The 23,080-nt window shown below is 45.6% G+C and overlaps 1 protein-coding gene across 9 annotated transcripts in view; it reads left to right on the forward strand.

Annotated features, from left to right (window-relative positions):
- nr2c1 (nuclear receptor subfamily 2, group C, member 1) overlaps positions 1–23,080 on the forward strand; it is a 161,237-nt gene that overhangs the window by 59,403 nt on the left and 78,754 nt on the right. For all 9 annotated transcript variants that reach the window (XM_070897679.1, XM_070897682.1, XM_070897677.1 and 6 more), the window contains one exon: positions 9,761–9,817. The gene's annotated coding sequence lies outside the window, so the exon portion shown is untranslated. The remainder of the gene's footprint in view (positions 1–9,760; positions 9,818–23,080) is intronic.

A 23,080-nucleotide genomic window follows, 5' to 3' on the forward strand; every position in this document is an offset into this window, starting at 1 on the left:
CTCTTTGCAGGCGCTGGTTATAGTGGCCTTGAGGGCAGACTAGGCGCTGTGGGCACTCTGCATCTCGGGGTCATCGCTTTTAATCAACACCACCAGCACAGCTCCTTGGGAATGCGTGAGCCAGATGAGTTTGTTTTTTAAACCTCCGTTCAGGTGATAGCATAACTAGATGACTCGGGAATAAGTGCTTAAATGGACAAAAAACTTTTGATTTTTAATATATTTGCAAAATAACTGGTGCAGGGACTCTTCATTGTTGGAAATATTTCCATTTGTTTCTGCCGACTGCTTCTCTGTATATCCCTCCTTTCAAAAATAGTTAAGGATATCTTTTAACAAAATTTTAGATAATTATTTTGTTTGAATATGGCAATCTTTAGGTACAAAGTTTTAGAAATGGACACCACTTGCACCATTAGTGGTTATTTGTTGGGGTTCCCCAAGTGTGACCATGTGTAGGAAGAACCCTTGGTTGCACCTGCACTGTCCTTGCCTCTGATGCAATAACCTAATTATCCTGCTAATGACATTCCAGGAACACGTGGCTTTGAAACACGTTCTTTCCAAGAATTATTTTCTTTCTGACCTCGTTAGATGAACCCCTATGTTCTGTTGAGATGAATATCACCCTTTAAGTTGTGAAGACTCGTAGATTTGATTAGTTTTCATGGGCGGGTGATCTAATCCAGATCTGTAAATATCAGTGGAATGGATACTGTGGATGTGAAAGAATTTCAGCCTTTAGTTGTTAGAATTTGTTCTCTTTGCTCTTTGAATCCTCACAAATGTATTATGTGTCTTTTTGGAATATAGGATGCCCAAAATCATATGAACATACAAGAATTTTGCACAGAAAAACTCCAGCTGGCCCTCCTAGCCCGTCCAATACAGTCATGATGTCTTGGACATCACTATGAAGTTGGCCCCTACCCACCAGAGACCGTATAATCCCCTGCGAGAGGCCAAAAATCAGATATTAAAAATCTACAGCCAATCGGGGGAAAAAATCAGGAAAATGCATCTTGTAGGCAGTCGTGACTAGCGCAGGAGGTCACACTGACCATGACCACTTGTATGACGTGCTCTCTGCTCAAACCAGGAACTGGCCTGTAATCTCATGGGGTGATCCAACTGGTGTTCTATACAAGGGGGAAAGACTTGCCCTGGGCAGCAGAATTGTAACCCCTCAATTTATAGATGCATTTGTGATTTCAGTACACCCAGTACACAGGAAATTCTCTCCATAGTTAGAATATTTTACTCTGAAGTCAAAATCCCTCTAGATGCATCCAGTACTTGGATTAGCAATGTTGTTGACAGCATCATCTTTACTGAAACTTTCTATGAATGGTCCCCAAAATATTCTCTTCCGGAGGTACACGTGTTTCCTGTGCAAAATGCAAAACGTTACTGCACATAGATAGGCTAAGTGAGTGGGCAACAATTTGGCAGATGGAGTAAAATGTGAGGTTATCCACTTTGTTAGGAAAAATAAAAAAGCAAATTATTGTTTAAATGGGGAGAGATTACAAAATGCTGAGCCACAGCTCTCATGGGGGAACTCGAACTTAGGGGGCATAGTTTCAGAATAAGGAGCCTCCCATGTAAAGCGGAAAGGAGGAATTTCTTTGAGGATTGTGAATCTTTGGAATTCTCTACCCCAGAGAGCTGTGGAGGCTAGTTCATTGAATATTTTTAAGGTGGAGATAGACAGATTTTTGAATGATAAGGGAGTCAAGGGTTATGGGGGGCGGGCAGGGAAGTGACGTTGAGGCCAAAATCAGATCAGCCGTGATCTTGTAGAATGGCAGAGCAGGCTCAAGGGGCCGAATGGCCGACTCCTATTTTTTATGTTCTTATCTACATTCAAATCAATTTCTTGTTACTTAGCCCTTCCCTAATCTCCAGGCGAAGCATAAACTGGTCTCTTTTTATGATGCCGGAAGTTTTAGATATTTTAAATTCTCTTTCGATTTCAAATTTCCCGCATTCACTTTGTTTCTTATCTCTTGCTTGGTTGATCCTGATTTTTTGAATATTTTTGCGATCTTTCTTACAAGAAGTGTCACCACAGATAATGCATTTAGTGGGATAATTCCTAACATGTTGGCAATAGTGTCAATGGCATGGGTGTCAGCTGTGGCTTAATGGGGGTAGCACATTGCCCCTGAGTCAGAAGGTTGTGTGTTCAAGTCCCACTCCAGGAATTTGAGCGCGCAAATTTAGGCTGTCGCTCCAGTGCTGTGCTGTGGGAGTGCTGCACTGTCGGAGGTGCTGTCTTTCAGATGAGACATTAAACCGAGGCCCCGTCTGCCTGCTAAGGTGGATGTAAATTATCCCATGGCACTATCTCGAAGAAGAACGGGGGAGTTATCCCCGGTGTCCTGGGGCCAATATTTATCCCTCAATCAACATCACTAAAAACAGATTATCTTGTCATTCCCTTGTAGAACATTGCTGTTTGTGGGAGCTTGCTGTGTGCAAATAGGCTGCCGCATTTCCCATATTACAACAGTGACTGTACTCCAAAAGTACTTCATTGGCTGTAAAGTGCTTTGAGACATCGGGTGGTCCTGAAAGGCGCTATATAGATATAAGTCTTTTTTCCAATAGAATGGTTTTAATCCCTGTTAACATTTCAGGTCGATGACCCTTCGTTAGAACTGGCCGCAGATGCTGCCTGACCTGCTGAGATTTCCAGCATTTTCTATTTTTATTCCAGATTCCAGCATCCACAGTATTTTGCTTTTGTATTTGTGGTTTTAATCACTGGTCTTATTAGGCTGCAAAAGTAATGCTGCATGTTCTAAAAATGGAGAAGAACCGAAGATCTGTTTTGTGAAGATGACAGAGTTGTCCTGCGAAGAGAGATCGAGTACATTGGAGTTTAGAAGAATGAGGGGTGATCTAATTGAAATATATACGAGTCTGAGGGGGATTGACAAGGTAGATGCTGAGAGGTTGTTTCCCCTGGCTGCCGACTCTAGAACTAGGGGGCACAGTCTCCGGTTAAGGAGTTGGCCATTTAGGATTGAGGAGGAATTTCTTCACTCTGATGGTTGTGAATGTTTGGAATTCTCTACCCCAAAGGGTTGTGGCTTCTGAGTTGTTGAGTATATACAAGGATAAGATGTATAGATGTTTGGACTCCAGGGGAATCAAAGGGACATGGGGATCGGGCGGGAAAGTGGAGTTGAAGTAGATGATCAGCCATGATCTTGATTGGCGGAGCAGGCTCGAATGGCCGAATGTTCTGAGGTGAAGTCATGTGCAGTTGGTGTTCAGATTGCTCCTGCTTCAGTGTGGTTCTGGCTAAGGTTGGGTTAGTAAGCGTTGTGTAGGCAGGGTGAGTTAAATCCATCCAGCTGGATTAAAATGGTGCAGGCTTGGCAGATTATCCCATTCTCAATGCTTGAAATTGTTGGGAGTCTCATTGCTTTCACACCCCATTGCAAATACCTGTAATAGCGATGGTAACAGCAGCACTGACGAATTAAGTTCATTGTCAGTTTGCTGAAGCAAACTTTTTTTCACACATTGTTGCAAAGTGAAAAAGTTAGGGAGTGAGGGAAAAAATACATGTTTCTCAATTTTAATACCGGTGATTTGATCTATAGAAAATAAGTGCTGCAAGTGGTTAGCGCATCTGATAAATAGGCTTCAATTGATCCCAAACTGATGAGGTGAAAGTCTTTCAGAATCTTAAATGAGATCAGTTAAAGTTGGTTTATGGCACTCTTCTGATATGCGTGTGCTGTTGGCTGCTTCTTGCACCATCCGTGGCAATCCTGATGATAAACGGTCAGCTGTGGCTCAGTGGGCAGCACTCTCGCCTCTGAGTCAGAAAGTTGTGGGTTCACGTCCCACTCCAGGAACTTGAGCATATAAATCTAGGCTGACACTCCAGTACAGTGCTGAGGGAGTGCTGCACTGTTGGAGGTGCTGTGTTTCGGATGAGACATTGATTATCAGTAATGGTGACCGTGAAACTACCGGATTGTTGTAAAAGCCCATCTGATTCATTAATGTCCTTCAGGGAAGGAATCTGCTGTCCTTACCTGGTCTGGCCTATATGTGACTCCAGACCCCCAGTTTGACACTTAATACCCCTCTGAAATGGCATAGCAAGCCACTCAGTTGTAAAAGAAAAACCACTACAAGAAACAATAAGAATAATAAAACCGGACGAACCACCCGGTATCGACCTCGGCACCGGCTATGGACATGACAGCGGCGCACCCAGCCCAGCCGACCCTGCAAAGTCCTCATATTAACATCTGGGGACTTGTGCCAAAATTGGGAGAGCTGTCCCACAGACTAGTCAAGCAACAGCTTGACAGTCACTCACAGAATCATACTTTCAACCAATGTCCCAGACTCCCCCATCACCATCCCTGGGTATCTCCTGTCCCACCGCAGAACAAACCCACCAAGGGTGGAGGCACTGTGGTATACAGTCGGGAGGGAGTGGCCCTGGGAGTCCTCAACATTGACTCCGGACCGCATGAAGTCTCATGGATTCAGGTCAAGCATGGGCAAGGAAACCTCCTACTGATTACCACCTACACCCTCCCTCAGCTGATGAATGAATCAGTACTCCTCCATGTTGAGCACCACTTGGAAGAAACACTGAGAGTAGCAAGGGCACAGAATGTATTCTGGGTGGGGTCTTCAATGTCCATCACCAAGAGTGGCTCAGTAGCACCACTACTGACCGAGCTGGCCGAGTCCTGAAGGACATAGCTGCCAGACAGGACCTGCGGCAGGTGGTGAGAACACCAACATGAGTGGAAAAACCTACTTGACATCGTCCGCACCAGTTTACCTGTTACAGATGCATCTGTCCATGATGGCATTGGTAGCAATGACCACCGCACAGTCATTGTGGAGATGAAGTCCCATCTTCACACCGAGGACACCCTCCATTGTGTTGTGTGGCACTACTACCGTGCTACATGGGATAGATTCAGAACAGATCTAGCAGCTCAAAACTGGGCATCCATGAGGCGCTGAGCGCCACCAGCAGCAACAGAATTGTATTCCAGCACAATCTGTAACCTAATGGCCTGGCATAGCCCTCACTCTACCATTACCAATAAGCCAAGGGACCAACCCTGGTTCAATGATGAGTCTGAAAGAGCGTGCCAGGAGCAGCACCAGGTGTACCTAAAAATGAGGTGCCAACCTGGGGAAGCTGCAGCACAGGCCTACATGCATGCTAAACAGCGGAAGCAGCATGTTATAGACAGGGCTAAGCGATCCCCCAATCAACAGATCAGATCGAAGCAATACAGTCCTGCTACATCCAGTCGTGAATGGTGGTGGACAATTGAACAACTAACGGGAGGAGGAGGCTCCATGAGCATCCCCATCCTCAATGATGGCAGAGCCCAGGATGTGAGAAAACATCAAAAGACAAGGCTGAAGCATTTGCAACCATCTTCCACTAGAAGTGCTGAGTGGATGATCCATATCTGCCTCCTCCTGAGGTCCTCGCCATCACAGAAGCCAGTCTTCAGCCAATTTGATTCACTTCTCGTGATATCGAGAAACGGCTGAGCGTACTGGAGACAGCAAAGGCTATGGGCCCTGACAACATCCTGGTTGTCATGCTGAAGCCTTGTGCTCCAGAACTAGCCGCACCTCTAGCCAAACTGTTCCAGTACAGCTACAACGCTGGCATCTATCTGACAATGTGGAAAACTGCCCAGGTGTGTCCTAGCCACAAAAAGCAGGACAAATCCAATCTGGCCAATTATTGCCCCATCAGTCTACTCTCAATCATCAGCAAAGTGATGGAAGGTGTTGTCAACGGTGCTATCAAGCAGCACTTGTTCACCAATAACCTGCTCACCGATGCCCAATTTGGGTTCCGCCAGGACAACTTGGCTCCAGACCTCATCACAGTCTTGATCCAAACATGGATAAAAGAGCTGAATTCCAGAGGTGAGGTGAGAGTGACTGCCCTCGACATCAAGGCAGAATTTGACTGAGTGGCATCAAGGAGCCCTAGTAAAACTGAAGTCAGTGGGAATCGGGGAGAAAACTCCACTGGTTGGAGTTGCATCTAGCACAAAGGAAAGTGGTTGTTGGAGGTCAATCATCACAGCCCCAGGACACCGCTGCACGAGTTCCTCAGGGCAGTCTCCTAGGCCCAACAATCTTTAGCTGCATCATCAGTGACCTTCCTTCCATCATAAGGTCAGAACTGGGGATGTTCGCTGATGACTGCAGTGTTCAGTGCCATTCGCAACTCCAGATAATGAAGCAGTCCATGCCCACATGCAGCAAGACCTGGACGATATTCAGGCTTGGGCTGATAAGTGGCAAGTAACATTTGCGCTACACAAGTGCCGGGCAATGACTACCTCCAACAAGCGAGAGTCTAACCACCACCCCATGACATTCAATGGCATTACCACCATCAACATCCTGGCGGTCAGAAACTTTACTAGAACAGCCACATAAATACTGTGGCAACAAGAGCAGGTCAGAGGCTGGGTATTCTGCGGTGAGTGTCTCATCTCCTGACTCCCCAAAGCCTTTCCACCATCTACAAGGCACATCAGGAGTGTGATGGCATACTCTCCACTTGTCTGGATGAGTGCAGCTCCAACAGCACTCAAAGCTCGACACCATCCAGGACAAAACAGCCCACTTGTTTGGCACCCATCCACCACCTTAAACATTCACTCCCTCCACCACCGGTGCACTGTGGCTGCAGTGTATACTATCTACAAGATGCACTGCAGCAACTCGCCAAGGCTTCTTCAGCAGCACCTCCCAAACGTACGACCTCTACCACCTAGAAGGACAAGGGCACATGGGAGCACCATCACCTGCAAGTTCCCCTCCAAGTCACACAGCATCCTGACTTGGAAATATATTGCCATTCCTTCATCGTCGCTGGGTCAAAATCCTGGAACTCCCTCCCAACGGTGCTGTTGGGAAACCTTCACCACACGGACTGCAGCGGTTCAAGAAGGTGGCTCAACACCATCTTCTCGAGGACAATTGGGGATGGGCAATAAATGCCGGCCTTGTCAGCAACACCCATACCTCAGGAACGAATAAAAAAAAACAAGGTCCCGTCTGCTGTCTCAGGTGGGTGTAAAAGATCCTACGGCATTATTTCGAAGAAGAGCAGGGGAGTTATCCAATATTGATCCCTCAATCGATATAACAAAAACAGATTATCTGGTCAACAGCACATTGCTGTTTGTGGCCTGCTAACTAGACAGTTCGGTGTCTTGGCCTACTTGTACCATGGCGCCAGCACATTGACTCGGCTCACCCGTGAAACCAGATTAGAAAACTGATTTAACGATTGCTTTGTGCTGACTTCAGAAAAAATAACCTGGTCACGCTGAGTGTACTTTGACTTCTCTGCAACTGCATCCCCCCCCCCCACCATCCCAGTCTGAGATCTGGTCACATGCTACTTTTTGGCTGCTTCCTGACCTGAAGCTTCAGAGGAAAACTTCTGATTAAACATGCATCACTGTGGGGTAAGTTTGTGTGAGCAAACAATCTGCTGTAAGTGGAGTGCATTGTACTGAAAGGCTTGTTGGTGTGGGACATGCCTATAGTACAGGGAAGATGGATGGTGGTTTGAGATTGATGTACGGCACAGTCTTAGAATAAAGTCGAGGAAGTTTGTCTAATCTATAATGGGTGGGAATGTTTGCTGATGTGGTTCAGAGTCAGAACATGTTTTAAGAACATAAGAATTAGGAGCAGGAGTAGGCCATACAGCCCCTCGAGCCTGCTCTGCAATTCAATAAGATCATGGCTGATCTTCGACCACAACTCCACTTTCCTGTCCGGTCTCCACATTCCTATTTAAAATTGTTGTATACTTTTCAATTGTCCTCTAAGTTTCGGCATTCAAGGAAACCCAGCAATAAAATTGCTTGTATTTTTACAACATTGTTTTAATAAAAACTGGCTATTTTTGTTTTCTCTTCTCATTCTTGCTTTGGGTATAGTTCCACGGGCACCTTACTGGTACCTTACCCCAGGGACTATCCACAAGTGAGCCCAGGCAGTTCAAACAAAGTGTGTACCATAGCCCGACCCGATCCTTTCTTCTTCTGTACATCTGCACTTTCCAGCAGTGGACAATGGATAGCAATCACAAATTGGAACCTTCTGATTGTTGTGATCTGATAATTGTCTTGGCTTTTTTTTTGATTTTAAAACATGTGCAGCAGAGTGTGATGCCAGAAATTTACTGTCACCATGCTGTAAACCAGGAATTTTTTTGCTGTTCGATTTCACACATTTAATTTTAGTGCGTGTTCTCATTTTGTATGATCGCTGTGGGTCTTTGTGGTGATATTTCTGAATTGGCAATATTCTAGTTATACTTGGTCCCAAAGGCCTTGCATCATTCCTTAGTGTGGAGGCCAGAGAGGTCGATGTGGTTCTGGGACCTAATTATCCTCTTGAACTGGCTGCCAGGAGAGTGACCTGCTTGACTAATCTTCATGTTTTCTGACCAATACCTTCCCAGCAGAAGCGCCTGACATTGGGAAACGGTTGTGGATATGGCACCCTAGGCAAAGGCAAAAAGCACACTTTGTTGCTGTGCTTATATTTATACTTGTATTACTACCAAGTCATTTTCATATCAACTGACATTGTTCCTTGACCTTAAATTTCTCTCTCCATATATACATTTTCATTGAGGCGTACATTTTCAGAAGGCCAGAATACTGCTTAAAAGGAGAGGGAGGGGAAATCAGGACTTCAAAATATGACCAAATTTTGGATTTGACTAAATTGTGCAGCAAAGTTTTAGCTATTTAAAATTGTTTTATACTTTGCAATTGTCATCTATACCAAGCTGGAGTAGTTTCATGACACCAATTACCCATTGCTTCTGGTACTCGCCGGCTGGTAAATAACAGCATCTCAGCACAAGAATTGCTAAACACCCTATTTTCATACATAACAGTCCACAAAATACCAACTATAACTAAATCAACAACTTGTATTTATGTAGCACCTTTAACATAGTAAAATATCCCTAGGAGCTAAACAGGAGCACTGTCAAATGAAATTTGACATTGAGCCACATAAAGGGACATTGGTCAAAGAGGTAGGTTTTAAGGAGCGTCTTAAAGGAGGTAAAAAGGCGGAGATATTTAGGCTTGGAGTTCCAGAGCTGAGGGCTTAGGCAACTGAAGGGGGAGCGATGAAAATCGGCAAGAGGCCAGAATTGGAGGAGCGCAGGGATCTCTGAGTGTTGTGGTGCTGGAGAAGGTTACAGAGATAGATCAGGGTGAGGTCATGGAGGGATTTGAAAGCAAGGATAAGAATTTTAACATCAAGGCATTGCAGAATTGGGAGCCAATGTAGGTCAGTGAGCACAGGGGTGATGGGTGAACAGGATGAGACATTAAACGCCTGCCTGTTCAGGTGGATGTTAAAATATTGAAGAGCTGGGAGTTTTTCCAATGTCCTGGCCAACATTTGCCCCTCAAATGGTACCACCGAAAGCAGGTGTACTGGTCACTTATCTGGTCACTTATCTCGTTTGTGGAATCTTGCTGTGTGCAAATTGGCTGCCGCATGTGTTTCCATTACAACAGTCATTACACTACAAAAGTAATGCATTGGCTGTAAAGCACTTTGGGATGTTCTAAGGACATACAAAGGTGCTTCTTAAATGCATGCTTGATCTTTGTATTGTACACGATGACTTTTCAACGGATATGACTTGGCAATTGACTTTCTTGCACATTTTATGCCGCAGGTTAACGAACTGTCATTCATCTGAAGTGCTGGGCTGGAGCAGGAAGGATATCAAAAGGTAGGCAGAGAATTCTGAATCGATCTAGTAGAATTAAAACTATTCCGATAACTTGTACTCATTTGAAAATGTGTGGACTAAATTTTTAGATGGAATTTGTACTGTTTAGAATATAGTGTTTACTATTTCATTCCATGACAATAATACATAAATTACTACAGTGGGGCAGACAATGGTACAAAATTCCCTGGATTCTGCGGCGGTCCCAGCGGATTGGAAAACGCAAATGTAATGTCCCTATTTTTTAAAAAAGGAGGCAGACAAAAAGCAGGAAACTATAGACCAGTTAGCCTAAAATCTGTCGTTGGGGAAAATGCTGGAGTCCATTATTAAGGAAGCGTAGCGGGACATTTGGAAAAGCATAATTCAATCAAGCAGAGTCAGCATGGTTTTATGAAAGGGAAATTATGTTTGACAAATTTGTTGGGGCTCTTTGAGGATGTAACGAGCAGGGTGGTGGATAAGGGGGGGGAACCAGTGGATGTGGTGTATTTGGATTTCCAGGAGGCATTCAATAAGGTCCTCTTGTATGGCTGAGACGTGGACCATATACAGTAGACACCTCAAATCGTTGGAGAAATACCACCAAGATCCTGCAAATCCCCTGGGAGGACAGATGCACCAAGATTAGCGTCCTCGACCAGGCCAACAACCCCAGCATCGAACCACTGACCACACACGACCAGCTCTGCTGAGCAGGCCACATTGTTCGCATGCCTGACACGAGACTCCCAAAGCAAGTGCTCTACTCATAGCTCCTACATGGCAAGCGAGCCCAAGGTGGGCAGAGGAAATATTTCAAGGACACCCTCAAAGCCTCCTTGATAAAATGCAACATCACCACTGACACCTGGGAGTCCCTGGCCAAAGACCACCCCAAGTGGAGGAAGTGCATCCGGGAGGGCGCTGAACACCTCGAGTCTCTTCGCTGAGAGCATGCAGAAACGAAGCGCAGGCAGCGGAAGGAGCGTGCGGCAAACCAGTCCCATCCACCCTTTCCTTTGACTGTCCCACCTGTGACAGAGACTGTAATTCCTGTTTTGGACTGTTCAGTCACCTAAGAACTCATTTTTAGAGTGGAAGACAGTCGAAGGAAAGGGTGGGTGGAACTGGTTTGCCGCACACTCCTTCTGCTCCCTGCGCTTGGTTTCTGCATGCTCTCGGCGATGAATCTCTCGGTGCTCAGCGCCCTCCCGGATGCACTTCCTTGATTTCGAGGGACTGCCTATGATGATGATTATCTAAAAGGTTACTGCATAAGATAAAAGTTCACGGGGTTGGGGGTAATATATTAGTATGGATAGAGGATTGGCTGACTTAACAGAAAAGAGAGAGTCGGGATAAATGGGTCACTTTCCGGTTGAAAAACAGTGACTAGTGAGGTGCCACAGGATCGGTGCTGGGGCTTCAACTATCTACAATCTATATTAATGACTTGGATGAAGGGACCGAGTGTAATGTAGCCAAGTTTGCTGATGATACAAAGGTGGGTGGGAAAGCAAATTGTGAGGAGGACACAAAAAATCTGCAAAGGGATATAGGCAGCCTAAGTGAGTGGGCAAAAATTTGGCAGCTGGAGTATAATGTGGGGAAATGAGAGGTGGTTCATTTTGGCAGAAAAAATATAAAAACAAATAATTTAAATGGAGAAAAATTGCAAAGTGCTGCAGTCCAGAGGGACCTGGGGTTCCTTGTGCATGAAACACAAAAAGTTAATATGCAGGTACAGCAAGTAATCAGGAAGGCAAATGGAATGTTGGCCTTTATTGCAAGGGGTATAGAATATAAAAGCAGAGAAGTCCTGTTACAACTGTACAGGGTATTGGTGAGGCCACACCTGGAGTACTGCGTACAGTTTTGGTCTCTGTATTTAAGGAAGGATATACTTGCGTTGGAGGCTGTTCAGAGAAGATTCACTAGGTTGATTCCGGAGATGAGGGGGTTGACTTAAGAAGATAGGTTGAGTAGGTTTTGTCTATATTCATTGGAGTACAGAAGAATGAGAGGTGATCTTATCGAAACATATAAGAATAGTCATCATCATAGACAGTCCCTCGAAATTGAGGAAGACTTGCTTCCACTCTCAAAATGAGGTCAATACGAGAATACAGTTTCTGTCACAGGTGGGACAGACAGTCGTTGAGGGAAAGGGAGGGTGGGACTGGTTTGCCACACGCTCTTTCCGTTGCCTGCGCTTGGTTTCTGCATACTCTCGGCGCTGAGACTCGAGGTGCTCAACACCCTCCCGGATGCACTTCCTCCACTTAGGGTGGTCTTTGGTCAGGGACTCGGGGGTGTCGGTGGGGATGTTGCATTTTATCAAGAAGGCTTTGAGGGTGTCCCTGAAACGTTTCCTCTGCCCACCTTTGACTCGTTTGCCTTGAAGGAGTTCCGAGTAGTGCACTTGCTTTGGGAGTCTTGTGTCAGGTATGCGAACAATGTGGCCTGCCTAGCGGAGCTGGTAGTGTGGTCAGTGCTTCAATGCTGGTGATGTTGGCCTGGTCGAGGACGCTAACGTTGGTGCGTCTGTCCTCCCAGGGGATTTGCAGGATCTTGCGGAGACATCATTGGTATTTCTCCAGAAATCTGAGGTGTCTACTGTATATGGTCCATGTCTCTGAGCCATACAGGAGAGCGGGTATCACTACAGCCCTGTAGACCATGAGCTTGATGGCAGATTTGAGGGCCTGATCTTCTGATGAGGGGGCTCGACAAGGTGGATGCAAAGAATATTTCCACCCATGGGAATCTAAAACTAGGGGACATAATCCCAGAATAAGGGGCCGCCTGTTTAAAACTGAGATGAAGAGGAATTTCTTCTCGGAGAGTTGTAAATCTATGGAATTCTCTGCCCCAGAGAGCTGTGGAGGCTGGGTCATTGAATATATTTAAGACGGAGATAGACAGATTTTTGAGCGATAAGGGATTATGGGGAGCGGGCAGGGAAGTGGGGCTGAGTCCATGATCAGATCACCCATGATCTTATTAAATGGCGGAGCAGGCTCGAGGGAACTGGTTGCCGACTCCTGCTCCTATTTCTTGTGTTATGTAAAGGCGACAGCCTTGAACTAGTTACGGAGACAACTTGAATATTGGTCTTCTGGCCTCACCTGCGCACACCTGCAAGTAGTTGCATGTGACTGGATGAGGTCAATTACAATATTTCAATAAATAAAAGTCCCAGTTTTTGACTCGTGTCGATCATGAACAGTCTCTATCAGGCTTAATGTGGATTAAGTGGGGCTATTTTATTTCAGACTGAACATTAGCATGTGCTTTTTTTAAGGTACAGATATTTTCAGTGTGGAAGTGCTCTTGTGTTAGGTCACACCTCTTTTAAAAACACCACACTTGTTTATTACCATAAGCTCACTAGAATTGATTTCACTTTGTTGTTTAGTGTATGGTTACACTGCCACCTTTACCACAGCCACCACTGATCATCGTTGATATTAGTGTCTGCTTGCTGGCTGGATTAGTGCGATGTGTTGGTGCATTCCAAGTTGCATCTGCTATGGCATTAATTCATGCCACGTGTACATTTCCTACATGCGGAGTTCTTTACCTTGGTTTCTGCAATGAAGGGTAACAGTTTATCTACAGTTAGTTACAGTGATAGACTTATTGAATTTGAACTTTGAGAGTGCTCACGTATTGCTGCACCTTATGTAGAAAAATTTTGCACGTGTTGAATTTCATAACGTAAAGCGGTTAACTGCCAAGGTCTGTACATAATGTTCTTTTTAACAGAGAGCCATTAGCCTGAACTGGTCCATTATTTTCCTCAAGTAAGTTTGTTTAGGCGCACAAGACAGAGATTTGAAGTGTTAATCAGCTAATAATCGCCAGGGTGTTGTTATTTATAATCTCAAACTTTTTGCAGCATTGCCAGACAGCAGCATTGTCTTACAGGAGTCCCATAATGACATCTAATTGTTTATGGCATCATTGTATTCAGTTCACCCAGGGGTTGGGAGGGGGCTGGATGCACCTTTTTGATCGTGCATGTGAGGGTAGACTGTCCATCCAGACTAGTGATTTCCTCAGCTATTGGCTGCTGTCCTTTGTGAATGACTGCTTGTTGGGGCCAGACTTCATCTCGCAAACTTCAACCAAGGGCTTATGTTTAACTCCCAAAAAAGGGTGGGTTGGAGTCGTGTCAGACGTTGAAAATTCAAAACATCTGAACCAGGAACCCACCCTACCTTGAACCTGCCTACATTTTTATTTAGCGGAGGCAGGGTAGGGTGGCAGGCGACTAATCAGCGCGCAGAGGGGCAGGTTGGCCATTTAAACAAAATGAAGGCAGGCGGCCTCATTATAATAACAGTCATTCTATTTCTAACTCCTGCCGGCTGGGTTTCCCAGGCCTCGTGAAACCCAGCAAGTGAAGGGAGGTGAGAAGGGCTGAATCCATGAGGCAAGTGCCTTTACAGCGCTGCTTGTGGGCCAGGAGGCAAAGTGTGTTTCTTCCAAGCCCAACAAGCAAGTAAGCACAACCCCCCCCCCCCCCCCCCACAGGATCTTTCTGCCCCCACCTTGCCCCCTTTTCCTCCCCCACCATGCAAACTGCCGCCCCCTTCCTTTTCCTTCACCCCACCCGGGCTAAAATCCAGGCCTAACTCTTCCACACACAGGTGGGGACAGAATGTGTGTGGATTTTGCAGCCAGCAGCCAGAAACTGTCTGTACAAAAGCCTAAGCCAGTGTAGGCTCGAAGGATTAAGCTACTGTAAGTGGTTTTCTATATTTATTTAGGGTCTGTGTTTAGAGAGAGAGTTGCGTACATTTTGTTTTCAGATACCGAGGAGTGTAGGTGGATATATATTCTCATTGTGAATATTGTGTATTACTCGTGCAGTTTATATAAATAAACCAAATATTGGCTTGAAGCCTGTGTTTCATCTTGGAGTGCTTATCTAGCCTGCCATCCATAGAGAGAGCATAATTCACATGGTGGCATATAATGTATGCTATTGGCTGTTGTATGCTTTAAGGGTTCTCGGTTACAAACCCTGGAACATGCTGTTTATCTAGGCATTGGACAGGAAAGGACATACTTCGATAAGCTTAACTTAGGCAGTGCTCTGGTCAGATTACACCTAGAATGTTATCAGTTTTGGTCATTCCACAAGGCAGACATTCGAACATTGCAAATTGCAGCCTCCTTGCCTGTTTATAGTTGCCACCACTGCCCACCAAGTGGAGGCTTGACCGTCCTCACCAAATCACACCGTGGCCTTTTCCTCCCCACTCCTTTTCAGTGTCAGATGTGAGGTGATGTGTTTTGGCTTAAAAAAAACTAATGATTATACTCAGGATGAAGGTAGGCTCAATGCTGTGCAGGAGCAGTGCGACTTGAGTGCACAAGTTCACGGGACATTAAAGGCAGCACCTCTGGTTGATGAGGAAGTGACAAAAGCTCATACAATCCTAGATTTGATCACAGCAGGTGTAGAATATAAAAGCCAAGAGGCAATGATGAACCATTATAAAACCTATGGTGTGCAGCATTGGGCTCCACCATATCGGAAGGAGATTAAGGAAATACAATGAAAGTCTTGAAAAAAGTTGGATTGTTTTTCATTCGAATATTACAGATTATAGGGTTAGATGATAGTTTAAAGTTATGGAAGGATGGGACAGGGTAGATAGAAGCAGACTGTTTTCAAGAGTTGAGGGGTCAAGCTCAAGAAGCTTTAGATACACAATTAAATGCAAGAGATTTAGAATCCCCTAATAGGCTGTGGAATTCGCTTCCAGGGTTAGTGGTTGAAGCAGAAACTGTCAACTTCCAAGATTGCAATGGTGGATGAGAAAATTTTGGAACACGGGTAAATGTGATTCGGAATATTTGCCTGTGCAAGGGGCAAATGATTTGGTTGAGCCCAAATGGTCTGATTCCATGTTGTATCTTCTATGTATTTCCTCCTTCAATCACCTTACTCAGCTCCCTTAAAATGATCAATCACGACCCACACACCACTGACTCCATTTCTCCCTCCCTGGCCACCATCTCAGGTTGGACCAGCCTGTTCATGCCCTTGGCATCCCATTCGACCCTGAGCTGAGCTTCTAAACCCATATCCTTTCCATCATATCCTCCTCCTTCCATCTTTGCACCTTACTATACCTATCTGCCGTTGAAGTGCTCGTGCATGGCTTTGTCATGTCCAAGTTTGATTGCTCCAATGCTGCTTTGCAAACCTGCCACCTCCCATAAATCTTGGCTGTGCTGTCTGTATACTATTCCACACCAAGTCCACTTGCTCATTGACCCCTATCTTCGGGGACTTCCACTGGTTCCCAGTCCTCCAATGTCTCAAATTTTAAATGTTTGTGTTTAAGTCCCCGCCCTCCACCCCCACCCCACTCCCTCGAACACTCTCCTGCTCCAACTATAGCCACTTGTGCACCCCAACCCTCCTACCTTTTACCCCATCATTAGCATCATTGGTAGAGTGGTACAGTTAGAGGAAAGTGTTCCTGCCAGTCCTCAACAATGACTCTGGCTTCAGGTCAAATATGGACAAGGAAACCTCTTGTAGTTAAAAACAAAACATGCTGGAAATCCTCAGCAGGTTGGACAGCATCTGTGGAGAGAGAAACACCATTAATGTTTCAAGTCAATGATCTTTTCTCAGAACTGGAAAAAGTTCGAGATGTAACCGGTTTTGAGCAAGTGCAGAAGCAGGGAAAGTGGGGAAGGGAGGAAAGAACAAAAGGGAAGGCCTGTGATTGGGTGGAAGGCAGGAGAGATGAAATGACAAAAGAGATGATGATGTGAGGCGAAAGGGGGTGTCAATGGGAAAAATAAAGAAAGAAAAGATGGGTCTAGAGCGGTGTAAATGGCAACAGCAGAATCATTATCAGCAACTGCTATCTGAAAAAATGGGAGCAGTAATTCTGAGCTCAACATTGAGTCCGGAAGACTGTAAAATGCCTAATCGAATGATGAGGTGCTGTTCCTTGAGCTTGTATTGAACTTATTAGAACAGTGGAGGAAGGTGGAGAATTAAAATGACAAGCGACCAGAAGATCAGGGTCACGCTTGCGGACTGAATGGAGGTGCTCCGAAAAGTGGTCAGCCAATCTGTGCTTGATCTCCCCAATGCAAAGGGGACCGCATCATGGCGGAGGATGATCCGTTGAACTTGGAGGTTACTGGGGTGGAAGGTGAGGACAAGGAGAACCCTATCGGGGTTCTGGGAAGGTGGGAAGGGCTGAGATCAGAAGTGCGGGAAATGGGATAGACACGGTCTAGGGCCCTGTTGACCAATGTTTCCTTTAATTTTTTGGGAGGGGGGTACGCGGCCCCTTCAAAATACAGCGCACGCGGGGTTTTTTCTATTTAAAAGTCGGTGTGCCGGCTGCGCATGAGCTGCAGAGCGCTGCATGGCCGCACAGCTTAAAGGGATCATTGCTGTCAACCACGGTGGAGGGGAATCCTCTGTTGAGGAAAAAGGAAGATCTATCGGTGAAGGTAGCAGGACAGGTGGTTAAGAATGTGGTTAAGAAGGCATCTGGGATACTTTCCTTCATTAGCTGAGGCATAGAATACAAGAGCAGGGAGGATACACTTGAACTGTATAAAAAAAACTAGTAAGGCCACAACTAGAGTATTACTGCGTGCAGTTCTGGTCATCACGTTACAGGAAACAAGTGATTGTACTTGAGAGGGTACAGAGGAGATTTATGAGGATAGAAACATAGAAAATAGGTGCAGGAGTAGGCCCTTCGAGCCTGCACCGTCATTCAATGAGTTCATGGCTGAACATGCAACTTCAGTACCCAATTCCTGCTTTCTCGCCATACCTCTTCATCCCCCTAGTAGTAAGGACTACATCTAACTCCTTTTTGAATATATTTTGTGAATTGGCCTCAACAACTTTCTGTGGTAGAGAATTCCACAGGTTCACCACTCTGGGTGAAGAAGTTTCTCCTCATCTTGGTCCTAAATGGCTTACCCCTTATCCTTAGACTGTAGCCCCTGGTTCTGGACTTCCCCAACATTGGGAACATTCTTCCTACATCTAACCTGTCTAAACCTGTCAGAATTTTAAATGTTTCTATGAGATCCCCTCTCATTCTTCTGAACTCCAGTGACTACAAGCCCAGTTGATCCAGTCTTTCTTGATATGTCAGTCCCGCCATCCCGGGAATCAGTCTGGTGAACCTTCGCTGCACTCCCTCAATAGCAAGAATATCCTTCCTCAAGTTAGGAGACCAAAACTGTACACAATACTCCAGGTGTGGCCTCACGTTGTGGAGTTGGAGCTGAAGTCGGATTCACTCTGGAGCATCCACGATGCTGAGAATGACGTGAGTATCACGTGTAGCGAGTTGGTCTTACCGCAGGAGAAGGGTCCACAGCCAGCGAGGGAATGGAAGACCAGCAGGAAGAGTAGTGCAAGGAAGGTAGTGCAGGAGTCCCCTGTGGTCATCCCACTGCAAAACAGATACACTGCTTTGAGTGCTGTTGAGGGGGATGACTCATCAGGAGCGGGCAGCAGCAGCCAAGTTCATGGCACCGTGGCTGGCTCTGTTGCACAGGAGGGCAGGAAAAAGAGTGGGCGAGCGATAGTGATAGGGGATTCAATTGTAAGGGAAATAGATAGGCGTTTCTGCGGCCGCAACCGAGACTCCAGGATGGTATGTTGCCTCCCTGGTGCAAGGGTCAAGGATGTCTCGGAGCGGGTGCAGGACATTCTAAAAAGGGAGGGAGAACAGCCAGTTGTCGTGGTGCACGTTGGTACCAATGATATAGGTAAAAAAAAAAAGAGATGAGTTCCTACGAAATGAATTTAAGGAGCTAGGAGCTAAATTAAAAAGTAGGACCTCAAAAGTAGTAATCTCGGGATTGCTACCAGTGCCACGTGCTAGTCAGAGTAGGAATCGCAGGATAGCTCCGATGAATACGTGGCTTGAGCAATGGTGCAGCAGGGAGGGATTCAAATTCCTGGGGCATTGGAACCGGTTCTGGGGGAGGTGGGACCAGTACAATCCGGACGGTCTGCACCTGGGCAGAATCGGAACCAATGTCCTCGGGGGAGTGTTTGCTAGTTCTGTTGGGGACGAGTTAAACTAATATGGCAGGGGGATGGGAACCAATGCAGGGAGATGGAGGGAAACAAAAAGGAGGCAAAAACAAAAGACAGAAAGGAGATGAGGAAAAGTGGAGGGCAGAGAAACCCAAGGCAAAGAACAAAAAGGGCCATTGTACAGCAAAATTCTAAAAGGACACAGGGTGTTAAAAAAACAAGCCTAAAGGCTTTGTGTCTTAATGCAAGGAGTATCCGCAATAAGGTGGATGAATTAACTGTGCAAATAGATGTTAACAAATATGATGTGATTGGGATTACGGAGACGTGGCTCCAGGATGATCAGGGCTGGGAACTCAACATCCAGGGGTATTCAACATTCAGGAAGGATAGAATAAAAGGAAAAGGAGGTGGGGTAGCATTGCTGGTTAAGGAGGAGATTAAGGCAATAGTTAGGAAGGACATTAGCTTGGATGATGTGGAATCTATATGGGTAGAGCTGCAGAACACCAAAGGGCAAAAAACGTTAGTGGGAGTTGTGTACAGACCTCCAAACAGTAGTAGCGATGTTGGGGAGGGCATCAAACATGAAATTAGGGGTGCGTGCAATAAAGGTGCAGCAGTTATAATGGGTGACTTTAATATGCACATAGATTGGGCTAACCAAACTGGAAGCAATTCGGTGGAGGAGGATTTTCTGGAGTGCATAAGGGATGGTTTTTTAGACCAATATGTCGAGGAACCAACTAGGGGGGAGGCCATCTTAGACTGGGTGTTATGTAATGAGAGAGGATTAATTAGCAATCTCGTTGTGCGAGGCCCCTTGGGGAAGAGTGACCATAATATGGTGGAATTCTGCATTGGAATGGAGAATGAAACAGTTAATTCAGAGACCATGGTCCAGAACTTAAAGAAGGCTAACTTTGAAGGTATGAGGTGTGAATTGGCTGGGATGGATTGGCGAATGATACTTAAGGGGTTGACTGTGGATGGGCAATGGCAGACATTTAGAGACCGCATGGATGAACAACAACAATTGTACATTCCTGTCTGGCATAAAAATAAAAAAGGGAAGGTGGCTCAACCGTGGCTATCAAGGGAAATCAGGGATAGTATTAAAGCCAAGGAAGTGGCATACAAATTGGCCAGAAATAGCAGCGAACCTGGGGACTGGGAGAAATTTAGAACTCGGCAGAGGAGGACAAAGAGTTTGATTAGGGCAGGGAAAATGGAGTATGAGGAGAAGCTTGCAGGGAACATTAAGACGGATTGCAAAAGTTTCTATAGATATGTAAAGAGAAAAAGGTTAGTAAAGACAAACGTAGGTCCCCTGCAGTCAGAATCAGGGGAAGTCATAACGGGGAACAAAGAAATGGCGGACCAATTGAACAAGTACTTTGGTTCGGTATTCACGAAGGAGGACACGAACAACCTTCCGGTTATAAAAGGGGTCGGGGGGTCTAGTAAGGAGGAGGAACTGAGGGAAATCCTTATTAGCCGGGAAATTGTGTTGGGGAAATTGATGGGATTGAAGGCCGATAAATCCCCAGGGCCTGATGGACTGCATCCCAGAGTACTTAAGGAGGTGGCCTTGGAAATAGTGGATGCGTTGACAGTCATTTTCCAACATTCCATTGACTCTGGATCAGTTCCTATGGAGTGGAGGGTAGCCAATGTAACCCCACTTTTTAAAAAAGGAGGGAGAGAGAAAACAGGGAATTATAGACCGGTCAGCCTGACATCGGTAGTGGGTAAAATGATGGAATCAATTATTAAGGATGTCATAGCAGTGCATTTGGAAAGAGGTGACATGATCGGTCCAAGTCAGCATGGATTTGTGAAAGGGAAATCATGCTTGACAAATCTTCTGGAATTTTTTGAGGATGTTTCCAGTAGAGTGGACAAGGGAGAACCAGTTGATGTGGTATATTTGGACTTTCAGAAGGCGTTCGACAAGGTCCCACACAAGAGATTGATGTGCAAAGTTAGAGCACATGGGATTGGGGGTAGTGTGCTGACATGGATTGAGAACTGGTTGTCAGACAGGAAGCAAAGAGTAGGAGTAAATGGGTACTTTTCAGAATGGCAGGCAGTGACTAGTGGGGTACCGCAAGGTTCTGTGCTGGGGCCCCAGCTGTTTACACTGTACATTAATGATTTAGACGAGGGGATTAAATGTAGTATCTCCAAATTTGCGGATGACACTAAGTTGGGTGGCAGTGTGAGCTGCGAGGAGGATGCTGTGAGGCTGCAGAATGACTTGGATAGGTTAGGTGAGTGGGCAAATACATGGCAGATGAAGTATAATGTGGATAAATGTGAGGTTATCCACTTTGGTGGTAAAAACAGAGAGACAGACTATTATCTGAATGGTGACAGATTAGGAAAAGGGGAGGTGCAAAGAGACCTGGGTGTCATGGTACATCAGTCATTGAAGGTTGGCATGCAGGTGCAGCAGGCGGTTAAGAAAGCAAATGGCATGTTGGCCTTCATAGCAAGGGGATTTGAGTACAGGGGCAGGGAGGTGTTGCTACGGTTGTACAGGGCATTGGTGAGGCCACACCTGGAGTATTGTGTACAGTTTTGGTCTCCTAACCTGAGGAAGGACATTCTTGCTATTGAGGGAGTGCAGCGAAGGTTCACCAGACTGATTCCCGGGATGGCGGGACTGACCTATCAAGAAAGACTGGATCAACTGGGCTTGTATTCACTGGAGTTCAGAAGAATGAGAGGGGACCTCATAGAAACATTTAAAATTCTGACGGGGTTAGACAGGTTAGATGCAGGAAGAATGTTCCCAATGTTGGGGAAGTCCAGAACCAGAGGTCACAGTCTAAGGATAAGGGGTAAGCCATTTAGGACCGAGATGCGGAGGAACTTCACCCAGAGAGTGGTGAACCTGTGGAATTCTCTACCACAGAAAGTTGTTGAGGCCAATTCACTAAATATATTCAAAAAGGAGTTAGATGAGGTCCTTACTACTTGGGGGATCAAGGGGTATGGCGAGAAAGCAGGAATGGGGTACTGAAGTTGAATGTTCAGCCATGAACTCATTGAATGGCGGTGCATGCTAGAAGGGCCGAATGGCCTACTCCTGCACCTATTTTCTATGTTTCTATGTTTCTCACCAAGGCCCTGTACAACTGTAGTAACACCTCCCTGCCCCTGTACTCAAATCCTCTCGCTATGAAGGCCAACATGCCATTTGCTTTCTTAACCGCCTGCTGTACCTGCATGCCAACCTTCAATGACTGATGTACCATGACACCCAGGTCTCGTTGCACCTCCCCTTTTCCTAATCTGTCACCATTCAGATAATAGTCTGTCTCTCTGTTTTTACCACCAAAGTGGATAACCTCACATTTATCCACATTATACTTCATCTGCCATGCATTTGCCCACTCACCTAACCTATTCCAAGTCACTCTGCAGCCTCATAGCATCCTCCTCGCAGCTCACACTGCCACCCAACTTAGTGTCATCCGCAAATTTGGAGATACTACATTTAATCCCCTTGCCTAGGCTGGAGAATTTTAGCTATGAGGAAAGATTGATTCGGCTGGGGTTTTCTTTGGAACAGAGGAGGCTTGAGGGGACATTTAATTGAGGTGTTTCAAATTATGAGGGGCCTAGATAGAATGGATAGGAAGCACCTATTTCCTCCAGCAGATGGATCAAATAACCAAGGGGCATAGATTTAAAATAACTGGTGGAAGGATTAGAAGCGAGTTGAGAACTTTTTTCTCCCAGGGGATGGTGGAGGTTTGGAACTCACTGCCTGAAAGTGTGGTAGAGGCAGAAACCCTCATTGCATTTAAAAAGTACTTGGCTATGCAATTGAAGTGCCGTAACCTATAGGACTATGAATCAAGAGCTGGAAAGTAGGATTAGGCTGGATAGTAGATAAAAACAGAAAATTGTGGGAATACTCAACAGGTCAGGAAGCATCTGTGGAGAGAGAAACAGAGTCAACGTTTCAGGTGGATTACCTTTCGTCAGAACTGGAAAAAGTTGGAGATGTAACAGGTCATATTCTTTGGCAAAATTACAACACACTTCACTACCTATAAATTATGTGCGCCAGTGGATGTGTGGTTCTTGTTCTTTCCTCCTGGCTCATCTAAACCAAGTTTAAAATAATAAGGCTAGTAGAGAGATGAGCTAATTTTGTACATCAACCAGCATCACTAAAACAAGTTCTCTGGTCAGTATCACATTGCTGT

Source organism: Pristiophorus japonicus, chromosome 13, assembly GCF_044704955.1.
Source record: "Pristiophorus japonicus isolate sPriJap1 chromosome 13, sPriJap1.hap1, whole genome shotgun sequence".
NCBI lineage: Eukaryota > Metazoa > Chordata > Chondrichthyes > Pristiophoridae > Pristiophorus > Pristiophorus japonicus.